Here is a 16,696-nt window from a genome sequence, read left to right as displayed (position 1 = left end):
TTAAAATCGGATGTCAAGAATCACTTTCAATCAATCATTTTACTTTAGAGCACCTTTCATTAACATGCTGCAGAACACAATATAAAAAACATACAAACACAAGGGTTAAATCAGGGGTGTCAAACTCAATCGCACAAGGAGGCAAAATCCAAAACACACCTTAGGTCGCGGGCCGAACAGGATAAACAGGATAAACATTGATTGAACACTCTAAAACTACATTTTTAAAACTTTAAAACCATAAATTTTCAAAATAACTCTAAACTAGATATATTGCATTACCTGTGATAACGCTAGTGTGAATGCTGTAAGATGAGTTTGGCTGCTGAAGATGCTGAAATTGATAGCTGAAAACGCTGAAGCTGATAACTGAAAACGCTGAGGCTAATAGCCCGCTAAAATGTTAGCTAAAAGCCAAATTAGCCTAAAAAACTCAGGTTTGCCAAAACAGCTAGCATGTAGTGGAAAAAAATAGCTAAACTTCCAAATTTCCTAAAAAACTGAAAAAAGCCTAAATAAGCTAGTGTGTAAATATCAGCTAAACTCCACAACAGCCTAAAAAACTTGAAAAGAAAATCCTAAATTAACCAAAACAGCTAGCATGTAGCTGAAATATTAGCTAAACTCCAAAACAGCCTAATAAATCCTGGACTCCGTCTCTGTTCCCCTTGTTTCTTACCAGCACACAGAGTTTCTGTGTCATCCTTTTGCTCGTTGATGCATATTCCTTCTGACTGACTGTTATTCCTTTCAACCTACTTCCTACATCCTCTGCCCTTAATGTAGGACACCTGAAACGTCCCAAAGCTCCTGTGAAAATGTCAAAATAAAAGCTGGAAGTCTGGGATTTTTTTAAGACACTAAATGGGATTTTCCCAAATCACTCTTGAATTATAATTTAGTTCATGTTTCTTTTATCTTAAATTAATTAACTTAAATAGATTAGACTGGACATTATTCCTGCTTTTCAGGTTTTCCTGCTTTAACCTTTTAATTCCAGAAGCATCACCAGTGACGATTAAACACAGAATCTTTAACATACTGTTGAGCCGCTTTTCTCCTTCACAATCTACTGGAATTATTGTGTTAACGACTGAAAAGTTACAGTAAATCAACACAAACTCTGTTAAAGGGTTAAAGACTCACTCTTATGAAAACCATGTTTTCAGAGGTAAATTTCCAATGAACTCCTGCAGCTCTGTTGCATATAAAGTTTTTTTAAATTAATAACAATAAAATAAAATGATCTGGAGGGCCGGATCCGGCCCCCGGGCCTTGACTTTGACACATGTGCGATAGACTTTTCTCCCAATAGTGCGACTTATACTTCAGAGTGACTTATATATGGCTTCCTTCTTCTTGATTAAAAATTTTTTGCTCTTAGAACTTGTACTCTGGAAAATATGGTAATTGTTAAAACTAAACTGCTTTGGGCTCAGTGACGCCTGAACAGCACGTTCTCCTGTAAAATTTGCTTCCAGAGGTGTTGGACACACCTCTGGTTCTTCTTCATGACTTCAGCCTGGTTTTTATCTCACAAAAATCAGAAGGATCATGTCTCAAATTCATGTAAAGGCTTGTTTGAGGGCTCAAACATGCTCACTTCTGCTCCTTATTGCAATTTTGTCCTTGAAACTGATTCAAACCTAGAATCAAACTCCTTCTTATGAATAATTCGACCAATGTTCAGGTTTTATCTCCAATCAAAAACTTCCCCTCCCACTCTCAGGGTGATGGATCATATCCAAAAACAAAAGTAGGTCGATGATGTAATGTTTTCAGACTTTCTTCTTAATGTTCAGAGTGTCTCGTTCTGTTCAGAAACTAAAGAACCCAAACAAGAGTTTTTCTGTTTTGGAGCGGATAGCAGATATAATTTCTTGACAGCTGCATGACGCCCCCACTGCTTCATGCCAAGCGGCGAGTCTCCGAGGACGCCGCCTGCATTTCCTCCTTCCTGTAACACCTGCGCTACCCGCAGCCCTGGAGGTTACACATTATAGGCGCTTTCAGAGCTCGGCTAATGTCAATGGTGGCAGATTTAATGCCTGATGGGCTGCAAGGCTAATATTTGGGTAAGCTTCATTTGAAATGGCAAAGGATGAGAGCATGCATTCTTGTGAAGAAAAAAAAAACTAAGCAGATACCATAAATCACACCTGGACACAGAAATGGAGGTCATGTGAGCTCTCAGAGAATCAAAAATTATTTTTTTGAAGAAGAAACAAGGCTTCCAATAAAGACACACTTTTGATCAAGTTTATTTCTTTGTGCAAATAAAAGGAAACGATGATCTGAGAAAGGCTGTAAAGCCTTTTCTATATATTCAGTGTCCATTTTCAGTGGACTCAGTGTCCTGTTTCACCTCCAAAATAAACCCTGCAGGCCCAACAAACATTATCAAGTGTGAACTCCACATTCATCCCCCTGTAATTCTCATTCCAGCAAAACCAAACCCAGGAAGAGACGTTTGTGCCGTGCAGGATTATTCAGCGCTGCAGCTCACGAGGGTTTGCTTCTCCTCTGCACATTAAACATTCCTTCTTCTCATGGCCTGACCCCCGAATACGAGGCATTATGAAGGCGACACGTCTAAAAAAGGCAGAGAAGGCATGCAAACTATGCCTGATCCTTCTGCTAAACTTAGAGGAAAAAGCTTTGTGGGGCAGTGGATTCTCCAGAGGGATGCTGGTCCATCCTGGACCTACAACGCTCACCAAAACAAAAAAAAATCTCCAAAGAGTAATCAATGTCAACATTCTGTGGGTATAAGAAGCTGATTTTGCTAGTAAGTTATTCCAAGATCATCGATCAAACAGTCATGAACACACAGCACTGAACAGACGAGCAGCTCCACTGTAAATAACAGTATTCTTACTTACTTTGTGTTGTGTGATTAATGCACTAAAGCAGGAGTGACAAACATCCGGCCGCTAGATGGTTTAATCCGACCCAGTCATGAAAAAAAAATTATAAGGATGTTGAAAAAAAAACAAGTTTCGAGCCCATTCCTTTGGCAAGTCATGGTTATTTAAAGTCCCCCTATGACATTTTTTTTTTATTAAAAAAACATTCCCAATAGTGTTTTATTGATGATTATGACATTTTAACCAAAATCCCCCAATCTAAATGTATTAAAAAGACATTTTTCATGTTGATCTGAAGCCTCTTGTTTCCAAAATCTCCTCTGAGGAGCCCCCCCTGTCTGATTATGATAGCTCTGTGTCTCTCTAGCATAAATCTTCATCACTGCTATATAAAAACATCCATCAATCTGGGTAATGTCCAGCCGTATGGTTCTGATCCGGATGTCAGCTGGACGAGGAAGTGAAGATCTTCATGGACAGAACTTCCTCCAAAATCCTGATTCTTTCTCCTTCCAGTTCACCAAAGACTCTTTTAGCTAATTCTCCAATGTTTATTGACTGTGATCAATACATTCAATCATTGGTTTCTCAGAGTTCTTGATAAAATAATCAAAGCTAACATCAAAATGCTCTTTCATTGATTTACAATCCTTTCCAACTGCGGTCAAATGAGCCGCCGTTCACATTTCCGTGGTCACATCAAGAAGCTCCGTGGAGTCTGGTGGAGATTTTCCAGCGTTCTCAGTCCTGCTACCGTAAGTATTGGATGAAACTCACACCAAAAATCCAGTGATGCTGATTTGACCACAGAAATGTGAACGGCGGCTCATTTGACTGCAGTCAATGTGAAGATACCATCTTCTCTTCTCCAGAACCTGAACTAGACACTAGGAACAGATGAGGGTTTAGTGCATGTGCAGCAGAGCTGTTGATGGAAAGAAGATCATTCATTCAGACAGAGTCTGTCCAAGACAGTTTGATTGATTTAAAAGGAGAAATACTCAGAAATGAAAAAACAAAATGATTTCTGATTATGTTTGTTCTCTTTCAGAAGAAAAATGACACAATGTTACAAACTCTAAAACAGGATTTTCATTGGAGGGAGTTTAAAGAAATGGCTGCAATGTGCAAATCTGCCACTAGGTGAAGCAAAGGAAACTAAATATGGCATAAAAAGAGATCAAGAAAAAAAACAGCATTTCTTTGCAAGCATGTGTCACATCTGGGTAAGACGGTTGTGTCCAAACCCCCCCCCCCAACCTCTAACTACTAAAAAACTATCTAGTGCCCTGGATTTTAAAAGTAATTCAGACACGATGTTCACTACTTTTCTTTCATTTTTCTAAACGTCGAAAATGACATCACCGATTTCACAAAGTCAAAATCAAATAAATACGAACATTTCACGACGTTTATTTATGACTTCACTGTGTTCTGATGGTGAAAATGTGAATGGTTTATTCAAATATTACATTTAAACACGTTCTTTTTGTACGAAATTGTTTGGCCGCAATGCATTGTGGTCTATATTCGCTAATCTAGTAAGCCTCGATGCATGCTAATTTTTTCGCAAACCTTTCTGGGAAATTTTGAGTGCACTTGATTTTGGAATTAGTAGATTTGGACAGCACTAGAAAATGGCGAATACACTATATTGTGATAAAGGACGGAATTCGGACACAGCCACAGTTTGGTTACCTGCCAGCCTGTTAAGTGGCTATAAAAATGATCAGGTGTGACACCAAAATTATCAAAATGTTATTGGGAAAAAGATAATAATTATTACATCTCTAATAATAATAATAAGTGATTAGGCTGCTAGTTTGTTTGAGGCATTTCTTTTTCCAACTGAGACAAAATCAAAGCAGATAAAAAGTTGGCCAAAGGGATTTTTGCTATTATTTTTCTGGTCCGGCCCACTTAATATCAGACGGGTTGAATGTGGCCCCCAAACCAAAATGAGTTTGACACCCCTGGCCTAAAGTGACCGTAATCAGGAGATGCCAAAATGTAAACCTTTCTCTGCAAGCTGTGTTTGAGAATGACTCAAAACACAGTTTCTAGTATAGAGTTTAAACTAAAGGTGCCACAGACACAGAGGTTCAGATCAATGTGTCAAAATCTGATCACCAAAAACCATTTCAGTGATAAAAACAACCCAAAGCCTTCAGTTCAGCAGCAAAGTGGACAAAAACCTGTTTGAGGTCCAAACTGCTTCCCATCAACAGGTTTCTTTTCAGGTCTAATTAAAGCCTTCTCAGCTCTGATCGAGCGGCGAGGAGCCTCAGTCGGACCTGTTGGGACGCTGACACCTGTGAGTCAGGAAGTCACATGTGTTCCTGTACCCGCCAGCCGCCCCGCGGGTCATCGGGGTCGGTCAACACAAGGCTTGTTTTGGTCACATGATTCCAGGTGTGAATTGCTGTGAAGCCGCCTGGGCAGAGGAGAGGGGGCGGCATTGTGAACGTTGGACAGGTGATACCTGAGGCAGCCTCTTCTGCCGTTTCCCCTCTAACATAAATGACTCGGAGCTCTCAAACCATCTGTCACCGTACAAAACTAAGCACTTTTGTTTGGGGGTTCTTTTTCTTAGCATGTTGTTTGGTTTGAAATTGACCAAACCATTTAGTTTTTCTGTTAAGTTTTAGTCTAACTCTACCTAAAGTGTGGTCTTAATGCCCAAGTGTTTTCATTTTTACTAAGATGTTAACTTTTCATCATGGTTCATTTCCTAAAACAACTATGTTCTCCAGCAGTCTGAAATCTTTCAATCTGATTTAGCAAATTATTAAAACAAATATTTCTTTAAATTATAGGAGACACTGAATTTTGGTTCAGCTCTTCGGTCCATATTTGCTGAGAACAGCTGGACTTTGTTAATCTTGCGCTTGCTGTGTTAACTGATTTAAAGTTTTAAGTCAACATTATCTCAAACTGGGACAAAGGTAAATCCTCTGTCTCCCAGTGACCTCTTAAAACGCCTCCCAGCTCAGGAGGATGCCAAAAAGAACAACACACAGTCAATGACACGATTATTTACATTTATCTGACCTGGAGGGATTTTTTGAGGGGAGATAAAGACTCAAAAAATGTGATTAAATCACCAATTACAAAATATTTTTGGATTAAGGTTAATTGTCTGCATTTATTTTTCCTGCTCATCCTGCATGATGTGGTGCAGATTGTTTTTAAGGTTTAATAAAATAGGATTCAGTCTAATCAGCACAGCCTCCATAAGTAAAGCAAAGCACACCTTTCTGCAGTTTTTAGAAAATTCCTCCAATACTTGATCTTTGTTATTGATTATTTCATCAACTCATCAGTGGAAATTCCCAGAAAGTCACCCTGGATGTTGGTAAAGTATGGGTTAAATCAAAGCCACACCAATTTTCCTCTTAGCAACTCAAATGTGTGCAAACATGGCCAAATTTCCTGTGAGGCTGTCCAACCATCTGTGCGTACGTATGAACGCCAGCCTTAAATGGGGATAAAAGGGTCACAGGTCAAGTGGGAGGGATCTCCTCACGTGTTAGAGACTGTGATGACAAGGATGAGTGTGGTGTGCTTTGAGCTGTTAGCAGAGACAAAGCAGGGAGGGACATTGTCTACACTGTGTTTAGCAATGGGTGAATGGAGCTGTATGGGACAGGCCTGCAGAGGAGAAGCTGCTCCACTCTTCTCTGCCATTATTCAGATCCTGTCACTCGTGCTGGGGGTTTCCTGACTGAATTTATTTCTCTTTACAACAATTTTCAGTTAATATCAAATAATTGATCATTTTTAGAGAAATAAAGGTAATATTTCAGCTAGAATTTGTTTTAAATGATTAAAATCAGCTCACTTCACGTTTGCCTTTGAACCATAAATCTGACGTGCGTACTATAGACATTCACAACACTTTGCTGCCCTCGTGTGTCGAGTAGAGGAACTACAAGACAGGATAAACTGATATTTTTCGATTGCGCATTTTTTTTCTGAAAGTGCTTGTAGTATTGTGTATTTAATTGCATCGCACTGCTTTGTTAGTTTGCCATTTACTTTTTTGCCGTTAAAGGGTTTTAATTTTTTTTCTGACATTGGGCTTTTGAAAAAAAATCTTTTCAGAGTTGATAGATTATTTGTGAACATTGTATTAATCTGTTTTAATGATTATCATTGTTTTTAAATTGTTCCGAAGAGCTTAAGATAGATTTCACCTCCTTCACTAGAAAACCTAATTTCCAGCCTAATTTCCCCCTGCGTTCACTACGCTTTATTTAGAATGTCAACTATTAGCGAGTGCGAACGCCATTTTAGATTCATGTTTTTGTTTTATTATTCATTTTCTGGTATGGCCACGTTAAGAATTTACGACGATATGGACGACTATATTGTTATATTGTTTATATTATTATGTGGCGAGGCGGCGGTACCGCGAGGTCCCATGGTGTAATGGTTAGCACTCTGGACTTTGAATCCAGCGATCCGAGTTCAAATCTCGGTGGGACCTCATCCTTTTCACGCTCTTCTAAATAAACATTTAGCCGATCCTTTTATGTATTTTATCTATTTTAAGACTCGAATTCAAATATATAAACATATTTTTTCACCTGGATTTTTCCATCACAGCCATAAACGGTAATATTTTTGGTTCGATAAAATCTACTTTAATACTTCAGGTTTTGTTCTATTTACGTTCCTTCAAGACATTGATTTACAATAAATATCAATAACGTTTTTTTTTACTGTTTTTGTTCAATGGATCTAAAGATCAGATGTGATGTTTTCCGTCTAAAAACGAAGGAAAATAAAACGCCCGTGAAGCACGGATAAAAAAACAGATTTCTCTACAAATACTCGTACTCCAGCCCCGATACGTGTATAAAAACTAAAACTAAAATGAAAACTTAAAAAAAAAAAATAAATAAACAAAATAAAATAAAAAATTAAAAAAAAAAAAAACTTTTATTTTGAAGCTGGTCACCGGAAACGGCTGTTCGTGGCCCCGCAGAGTTTGACAGCTGTGGAGGAGCGGCCAGGCTCGGTTGGTGCTCAGTCTGTCCTCGCGGATCATGTCAGCGTTCGGATATTTAGGAGAAAAAAGCGTTTGACGTTTGACTGGAATCAAAGGTAAGCATCAAAGCTCAGTTTCAAACATGTTTATCAGTTACAGCGCATGCGCACGCTTCATTAAGGTTTATTTGATGGTGTGGAAAATGAGTTTAAACCTTTTACAATGAAATGCTACTTTGATTAAGTAAATTATTATTAATAATAATAATATTAAAAGCTATTGTTATACATATAGGTAAATAAAATAAGCCCCAAAATTCCCAAAATAGAGTTGTTATTGTTTTTTTTAATCTACTGTATATCATGATTTTATTTCACATTAACATGTAAGAGTAAGGTCCTGCTGGACTCTGTCTGGTTTTGTTTATATGTATCAGCAGAAGTGATGTAGGTTATTGGAAGGTTACCCCTTGGCTGGCTTGTTGCCTCCTTCTACTATTGCATTTCTGAGTAGCGTATGAATAGAACAGAATAACATTGCTGTGATCATTTGTATGAAGCAGATGCCCGATGAAGCACCAGGGAGCTCAGTGAAGATCATAGGATAAAACTGCTGTGATCAGCTTTTTAAACAACCAAAAGTATATTTTACTTGTTTGAATTAAATGAATCTTAAAGAGATTCCAGAATGTAGTTTTGTTTGAGCTTATTTGGAGAGAATGCAAAGCGAAGTGAAGAAAAACAATCAGCCAGTCGGAGGATTTGCATTTTCCCCTGGCTGATTTTCATTCACCTGCACTATAACAGCCTCCTTCCTCCGCCTGATACACGTTCACTCTGAAAGTCAAGTGTGTCCTTTTTAACCACTTCACTGTCACTAAAACGATTCCAGGGCCATCATGATCCTCTACCAGCACAGACTCCCCATCCTCAGTTTCTGATCCACGGCAGAGAGAGTCCGTGACTTCTGAGTGACTCCCGGGGTGCCCAAGCATGGGATCGTGGGAAATGTTCACCCCCCCGACCCCTCCGGAGTCCCAGTGTGTCTTTGACTGGAACAGCCTGCTCTCGCCAGGAAGCTATCAGTATATTAATAGGTGCTCTGGCCGCCGCTTTGGCCCCCACCCCCAACGCGTTTTACAGTGCAGATAATAGCCGAGGAGCTGCTGTTGGACCAGCTAAGATAGTTTATATCTATAAGATAACTAAGTCATTTTAGTGTTTTAAATAGGAAATGATGTAAAGGGGTTACTGGTGGATTTAGTTGTGACAAGTTCAGTCTATAACGTGTTTTTCTGTGGGTTTTTGAGCTTTAGAAAGAACAAAATGAGCTGTAGTTGAACTTTGCTATAGAAAAAATGAAATGTTTGAGTTTTCTTTTGTGAAGCAAAGCAGGAGCAGAGGAAGACCTTGAAAAAAATGACATAATATGAAGAAGTAAATTAAGCTCAGAACTGTATTGATGGTTAATACAGAAGCTGAGACGCTCACACTTCCATCGTATGGAGGGTCTTTTTCTACCCTGTTATCATTGCTTACAGCAGGGGTGTCAAACTCAATCACACAAGAAACCCAAAACACTCCTTAGGTCGCAGACAAATAGGATAAATATTTATTGAACACACTAAAACTACATTTTTAAAACTTTAAAACCGTAGCTGTTTAACATAACTACGAACTAGATATATAGCATCATCTGCAATAATGCTAGTGTGAATGCTGTAAGGTGAATTTGGCCCCTGAAGATGCTAGTGCTGATAGCTGAAATTGATAGCTGAAAACGCTGAGGCTTATAGCTGAAAACGCTGAGGCTGATAGCTAGCTGAAATATTAGCTAAATGCTTTGATTAGCCAAAACAGCTAGCACGTAGCTAAAAAAAAGCTAAACCTCAAAATAGCCTTAAAACTAAGAAAAGCCTAAATTAGCCAAAACAGCTAGCATGTAGCCTAAATATTAGCTAAACTCCAAAATAGCCGAAAAAATCTTAGTAAATGCAAAAATAGTCAAAAAAGAATGTGAGAATGTCACTTTTTACAACTTTAAAACTGTAACTTTTTAACATAATTATGAATAAAACCGGCAGGAATATTATTCCAGAATAAATCAATTTAAACTTAAATAACTTTCAATATTTTACTCTTTATAAAAATATATTTTGTCAAAATTATACAAGTTTGAAATGAGCGCAAGATAACATCGGGTCATTAATAACAATAAAATAAAATGATCTGGAGGGCCGGATAGAATTACCCGAAGGGCCGGATCCGGCCCCCGGGCCTTGACTTTGACACATGTGCCTTCCAGGGATTAACAGTCAGCTGTTTGGTCTTTGAGTTTGGTTCAATAACAATAACAAATATGAGATCACATTTTCTCCACTTCGACTCTCTTTCTCCACATTTGGTCCTTCTGTTCAATAGAATAAAACGATGACACGGATGAATATCTTTCCCTGAAAGTGCAGGAACATAACAAGGTTTGTACGTCATTCTGGACCAAGTCAGTGGCTGTAAATCCTGAGGCTGCTGCTGGAGCGCCGCCTCTCCTCTGTGGTTTACAGGATCAGAAATTGTTAAATGACAACTTTCCACTGAGTTTAAGCCAAGAAATGCTGGAATGAACAAACTGTAGAGTGAGGATGTTCTCTTGCTCAGTGTAGTGTGGACACAGTCAGAGCTGCAACATCAATTCTGGTTCTTCATTTAGACGCGTTTTAAAAACCGTGTTTGGTATTTGTTACTTAAAGTCTTACTCCAATCATATTTTAATTTTTTTTTCAAAGCGTTCTCAGTGGTCTTTTCATTATGATGACGAACTTTTTAGCCCAAATCTAAAAACATGTCGTTTTGAAGGACATAGTTTCTGCAGAGGGGCAGGAGTTCACTGGAAATCGGAGTGGGACATGGTTGCAGGCAAGATGGCGTCCAAACAAAACATTAGACTCATTAGTTGGAAGCAGAAATCTCGAAACTGTAGCCGGAAGCTGAATTTACGTATCTATAATAGAAACATAACCGTAAAGACTGGTTTATACTTCCAGGCGACTCGTAATCACTAAAATAAAATGATCTGGAGGGCCGGATCCGGCCCCCGGGCCTTGACTCTGACACATGCCTTACCCTAACCTTACTCTCATCCTGGGCTCACATGTCAAGTGGAAAGTTCAGGTGGGACGTGGGAGGGGTCTAGCTAAGACAGATGACTCCCATTGGTTACAGGATGGCTGCAGCCACAGGCTCTGCTGCCGACTTCGCTAAACTCCAAACTCACATGTTCATTCAATAACCCGCCATTTATATAGGAAGTACAGTAATCCCTCCCTTATTTACTGCGGTTCAGCTTCGGCATGCGGGGAACATGAACCCAACGAAACGTATTCTCAGCGCCGCAGAGGTGACAAGATACTTTTACATCCCAAAACACAAATACTGACATGAACATTCGTAGAAGTTTTCTGTACAGATTATTTTAAACTATGTATTCTGCTGGCCAAAAGTATTCAGAGTAACATCCGTCTGACATGAAAGAAGCTTCAAAATAAACAAAAATAAATCCTGGAATCAGGTCCAAACAGACTCTGAACTTTAGATCCCTCATAGTTTCCACCTCTCACTGAGGTTCCTGCTGAGGTCGCTCCTTCTTTCTGCTCTAGAAATGAAATATTCTTTCCTCAGAGTCTCCTGCAGAAGTTCTCGTAGACGTTTGGCTTCATCCTCCACTGTTGCACATAAACAGACTTCCAAATAATCCCTTCGGCGTTCCCTGGAAAAGGCCCTTTTGAAGGATTTGGAAATGCACACCACAGTCTTGGATTGCTGAGATGTTCCAACACTTTTGAGCGGCCGTGTCGAGTTTCTCTATCCCACTTGTGTTGCTCTGCAGAGGCCGTGGATCAGCCTGAGGAGGGCTGAGCTGTCAGAGCCCCTGCTGGCTCTCCACTCGTCCAGAAGCTTCATGTTTAGGAAAAACTATTTGTAAACAGATAATTGTGTATATCGACTTCTGGACTGTTTATCTACACAAATGATGTCGTTTTTCAAACTCTGTAAACTGGTTAACCTTTACCGGCTGGTGGGGGAGCCTCTGTTGGGCTGCCGGTTTACCGTCTGATCTTTTACTTTTATCTGATCGCTTCTTCTACTTTTATTTTGAAGGCCAGAAGAATTAGAGCAGACCAGAAAGTGTGTATTATTAGGAAAGTTGATGCTGGAGAATGGGTTCCTCCTGTAAATGTTTTTCCAGATGACTTAGTTTGATGTGGGGAAAATTTAAGTTTAAACAAAGTTTTTTAACCAAATGTAATCAGTTTTTAAGATGTTTATTAGTAAGTCAAATGTCTACTTGAATATCAAAACCTTTTATTACTGTCCAAGTGGCTAAAATTCAATAAAGTTTGGCTTCTACTACAACACGTGTCAAAGTCAAATCCTGGGTCATTTTTAACTTGTATAATTTTGACAAAATATATATTTATAGAGAGTAAAATATTGAACGTTATTTAAGGTTTAAGTTGATTTATTCTAGAACAGTGGTTCTTAACCTGGGTTCGATCGAACCCCAGGGGTTCGATGGGTTGATCTCAGGGGTTCGACAGTAGGTTTGGGCACCGAAGTTCGGTTCCAAGTAGAAACCGTTATGATTTATGCGGTTCTGCCAAAACCGAAAGAAGCTGCTGCAAACGGTGCAGCTTGTCGGTGTCAAGTTTTTGATACCATTTGTTACGACATATCTTTGTGAGCAATCCTTTTCGAGGTTGCTGGACATAAAAACAAAGAAAAGGAACAGACTTTGCTGTGAAAATGACATGAGGGTGGCCCTCGCCAAGGTGAAACCCCGCATATCTGAACTGGTCTCTCAAAGGCAGCAGCAGAAGTCACACTGATTTTCAGGTATGTAATTTGTTGTGAGTTTATCCATTTTGTTGGTTTTGAACAAGGTGATGTTCATGCACGGCTCATTTTGTGTACCAGTAAAAAACTTGTTTCTACATTAAAAAAAATTTAAAAAAAAATGTCACCAAAGAGGGGTTCCGTGAATGCGCATATGAAACTGGTGGGGTTCGGTACCTCCAAAAAGGTTAACAATCACTGTTCTAGAATAATATTCCTGCTTTTTTATTATTCATAACTATAAAAAGTTACAGTTTTAAAGTTTAAAAAATTGTCATTCTGTTAGCTTTTTGGAATATTTTTGTATTAACTACGATTTATTTAGGCTAATTTGGCATTTAGCTAATATATTAGCTGGCTTTCAGCTTTAGCATTTTCTGTTATTAGCTTCAGTGTTTTCAGCTATCAATTTCAGCATCTTCCGCTATCAGCTCTATCATCTTCAGCGGCCAAATTCAGCTTCCAGCATTCACACTAGCATTATCACAGGTAATGCTATATATCTAGTTCGTAATTATTTAAAAACATAAAGTTTTAAAGTTGAAAAAACATAATTATATTGTGTCAATAAATGTTTATCCTGTTCGTCCCGCGACCTAAGTTGTGTTTTGGATTCTGACCCGTTGTGTGATTGATTCTGACACCCTTTCAACACACTGGAAGAGTGGCAAACAACTCCGATTGTAAAAGCAAAACATGTCCATCACAAGAGGCACTCAAGGGGAATCGCTCTGTTAATTAGCTGGACAGGATAAAAAAAGTATATTATAGTAAACTCATTTCCTTTCAAGAAAAAGTTCTATTGCGATAAATATTGTTAGTGCTGGGCGACATGACGATACATATCGTGTGGGCGATAGAAAATATCTATCATGGAATTATTCTTCCATTGTTTTTATTTGTTTGTTTTTCATTGCTGAACTTTTGTGCAAAAATGTATTTTCCTATTAAGAAACTTGAAACTGTTAAAAATGTTTTTGTAACTATTCAGTTACACGTAACTTGAATTTTTTTTACCAAATTTTACCATTTTTTTGCATTTCGACCAACACTAAATTTCATTATTGTCTCGTTCTGGTATAATTTATTTTCATGATAAAATGTGGAAATTGTTTCTTAAAAAAACACTATTAGCAAATCGTATTACGAAGCATAGTAAAGAGTGGTTTGATTTAAAAAAAATACTGTGAATATACATTTTCTTAAGTGTCAATAAAACATTGAAAACTAAATCAAATAACTTATCACCTGGCATGACTTCAAAGGTATTTGGTGATTTCCAAATCTAACATCAACAGTAGAATTCTACTAAAAACATCATGTTATCCTTGAAACAAGTGATTCATTGTTCCAATAAAGTTTTCCTGCCTCAACAAAAAAAAAGAAACATTGTGCATCAGCTTTAACTATCCCTATGGTATTTTAAAACAATTTGTGGGATTCAAATATAACAAATTTACCATTTACGCTGATAAAAATAAACACAGAAGGACAATAACAAATGTTTTTTTGATCGGAAATCCTTTCCTAGGGGTAAAAATAATCTCAAGTTCCAGTCCCTGGTGTGAAACTTCAAACTCTTTTGCTTTGCTTACTTCAATGGGGACTCAAACCAACAGTCTCGATAGAGCTCAAGGTCACAACCAGCAGGCTGTGCTGGAACCAGAAACCACCCTGAAATCCTTCACCTTTGAAGGCGTTGACTTTAGGCCAGGGGTGTCAAAAAGAATCCCACAAGGGGCCAAAACACACCTTAGGTCACGGATACATTGATGCTGAAATTGATAGCTAAAAACGCTGAAGCTGATAGCTAAAAACGCTGAAGCTGATAGCCAGCTAAAACACTAGCTAAATGCAAAATTAGTCTAAAAAGCTAAAAAAAAAAAAGAAAAGAAAAGAAAAAAACTTAGGTTAGCCGGAACGTATTTGAAAAAATAGATAAACTCCAAAATATCTATAAAAACGGAAAAAAGACTAAATCAGTCAAAACAGCTAGCATGTAGCTGAAATATTAGCTAAACTCCAAAATATATATAAAAAGAAGATCTCAGTAAATGCCAAAGTAGTCCAAAAACCTTGTAGAATGCCAATTTTTACAACTTTAAAACTTTAACTTTTTAACATAATTATGAATAATAAAAAGGCAGGAATATTATTCCAGAATAAATCAACTTAAATCTTAAATAACTTTCAATATTTTACTCTCCATAAAAATATATGTTTTCAGAATTATACAAGTTAGAAATAAGTACAAGATAACATCGGGTCATTAACAACAATAAAATAAAATGATCTGGAGGGCCGGATCCGGCCCCCGGGCCTTGACTCTGACACATTTGCCTTAGGCGCCAAACGTTGGTTTTGGCATCCAGCATTAGCATTAGAAGCCTGTTGCAGGAGACTAACCTCATGTGGGGATTTATTACAAACAAGTTGCACGCATGCGATCGCCGGTTTAACTACCGTCTGCAGGAGCTTCCTGGAGCTCAAAGCAGAGCCATAAATCAAGCTTTTCTGAAATTCAGAAAAACACACGAGGGAACTTTGATCAAGGAAAATAGGCTAATTTATCGTTATTAAAACAAGACGCACATGATTTGGTCATTAATCTGCTTGATCGAGCTGTTTCACAAACATGGGGAATGCTAGGGTTTGAGTTTCCCTTTCATCGTTGGTGCTCAAGAAAAACTTTATCTGCTGCTGGTGGAGTGGGAGAAAAATGCTGGTTATTAGAGGAAAGTCCTGTGAGTATTACAGAACATTTGTCAGAAGTAGTTGTCTCGTGGGGCAGTGGTTAGCACTCTGGTTCTGGTTCAAATCCCAGCTGAGTTCTTTTTGTGTGCATGTTCTCCTGGTGCATATCCGGCCTCCTCCCACAGTCCAGAAACATGATGCATAGGTTAATTGGTTGATTCTAAATTGCCCCTGGGTATGCATTTTAGTGTGTGTTCAGCAACAGAAGAACTGAAGACGGTAGATGGTAGGAGCTCTGGATCAGTGGCGGACTTAGCAGTTTGGGGGCCCTGGGCGAACAATAAGATGGGGCACCAAGGAGTGGTTGCATAAATAATTTATTTTTTTTTAATCTTTAATTTCTTTAATTTGTCAGGCTTTACTAAAGAAGACAAAATATATTTGAATAATAGTAATAAAAATACTTCTTTTTCCCTTTTCTCCCTTTTTTTGTCTCTTCTCACTTTCCTTTTCTTCTTTTTGAGTTTCTTTGATTCTGTTCCTTTTCCTGTTTTGTGTCTCTTCCATCACTTTTGTTGATATAGCAACACATTTTGCATTGTTTTTTTTTTTTTTTGAACTTTACTGCCTAAAAATGCAGAATCACAGGCAATAAACATATCTGACAAACACACATAGAAAAAAAAGAAGAAAGAAAAGCAAAACCAAAAATAATGAAACACCTTGCGTTGAGATTGGGCTAATTTCCTAATACAGGAAAAGGAGAGAAAGTAACAATATATATGTATGTCGACATGTACATACAAAAAACAATACTCTGTTAACAAAATCTCGAGTCCTCAGACATGTGGACACCAGCAAATATAGGCAGACAGGTACAGTCCAAATCACTCAAAAAGAGCAGTCACTTGGGTCCATCTTCTTGAAATTTTGCATTGTTTTGCGCTTTTCTTTTTCACTATTCAAACTCTCGAGTCTCTGCTTTCTGACTTTGTGTTGACGGAATATTCCATTGATACAGATTTATGGCGGTGGAAAAAACACTTTCACGTGAGCGGCCTCGTGCCATTTCAGTAATTTTTTTTATTTTGTTACAACAGAATCAAATAATGATGGGCATGAAAATTATTTTAGAAACAATTTAAGTCTTTAGCTCAGGACCCCAAAAGGGTTGGGGGGCCCAGGCAGCCGCCTAGCCTTGCCTCACGGTACGTCCGCCCCTGTTCTGTATTTACCAGTTTTTTATTGTTTGT

At 38.2% G+C, this 16,696-nt stretch overlaps 1 protein-coding gene and 1 non-coding gene across 2 annotated transcripts in view; both read left to right on the top strand.

The window, feature by feature from the left end:
* Positions 1 to 7,071: 7,071 nt before the first annotated feature.
* calcrl2 (calcitonin receptor-like 2) overlaps positions 7,072 to 16,696 on the top strand; it is a 55,610-nt gene continuing 45,985 nt past the window's right edge. The window contains exon 1 of the mRNA XM_024292567.2: positions 7,072 to 7,976. The gene's annotated coding sequence lies outside the window, so the exon portion shown is untranslated. The remainder of the gene's footprint in view (positions 7,977 to 16,696) is intronic.
* On the top strand, positions 7,285 to 7,356 carry trnaq-uug. Its single transcript has one exon. It is a non-coding gene; the product is annotated as a tRNA-Gln (tRNA).

Source organism: Oryzias melastigma, linkage group LG7, assembly GCF_002922805.2.
Source record: "Oryzias melastigma strain HK-1 linkage group LG7, ASM292280v2, whole genome shotgun sequence".
In the NCBI taxonomy this organism is placed as follows: domain Eukaryota; kingdom Metazoa; phylum Chordata; class Actinopteri; order Beloniformes; family Adrianichthyidae; genus Oryzias; species Oryzias melastigma.
The sequence above is the reverse complement of the archived record's forward strand: the minus strand, read 5'-3'. Positions and strand labels throughout refer to the sequence as shown.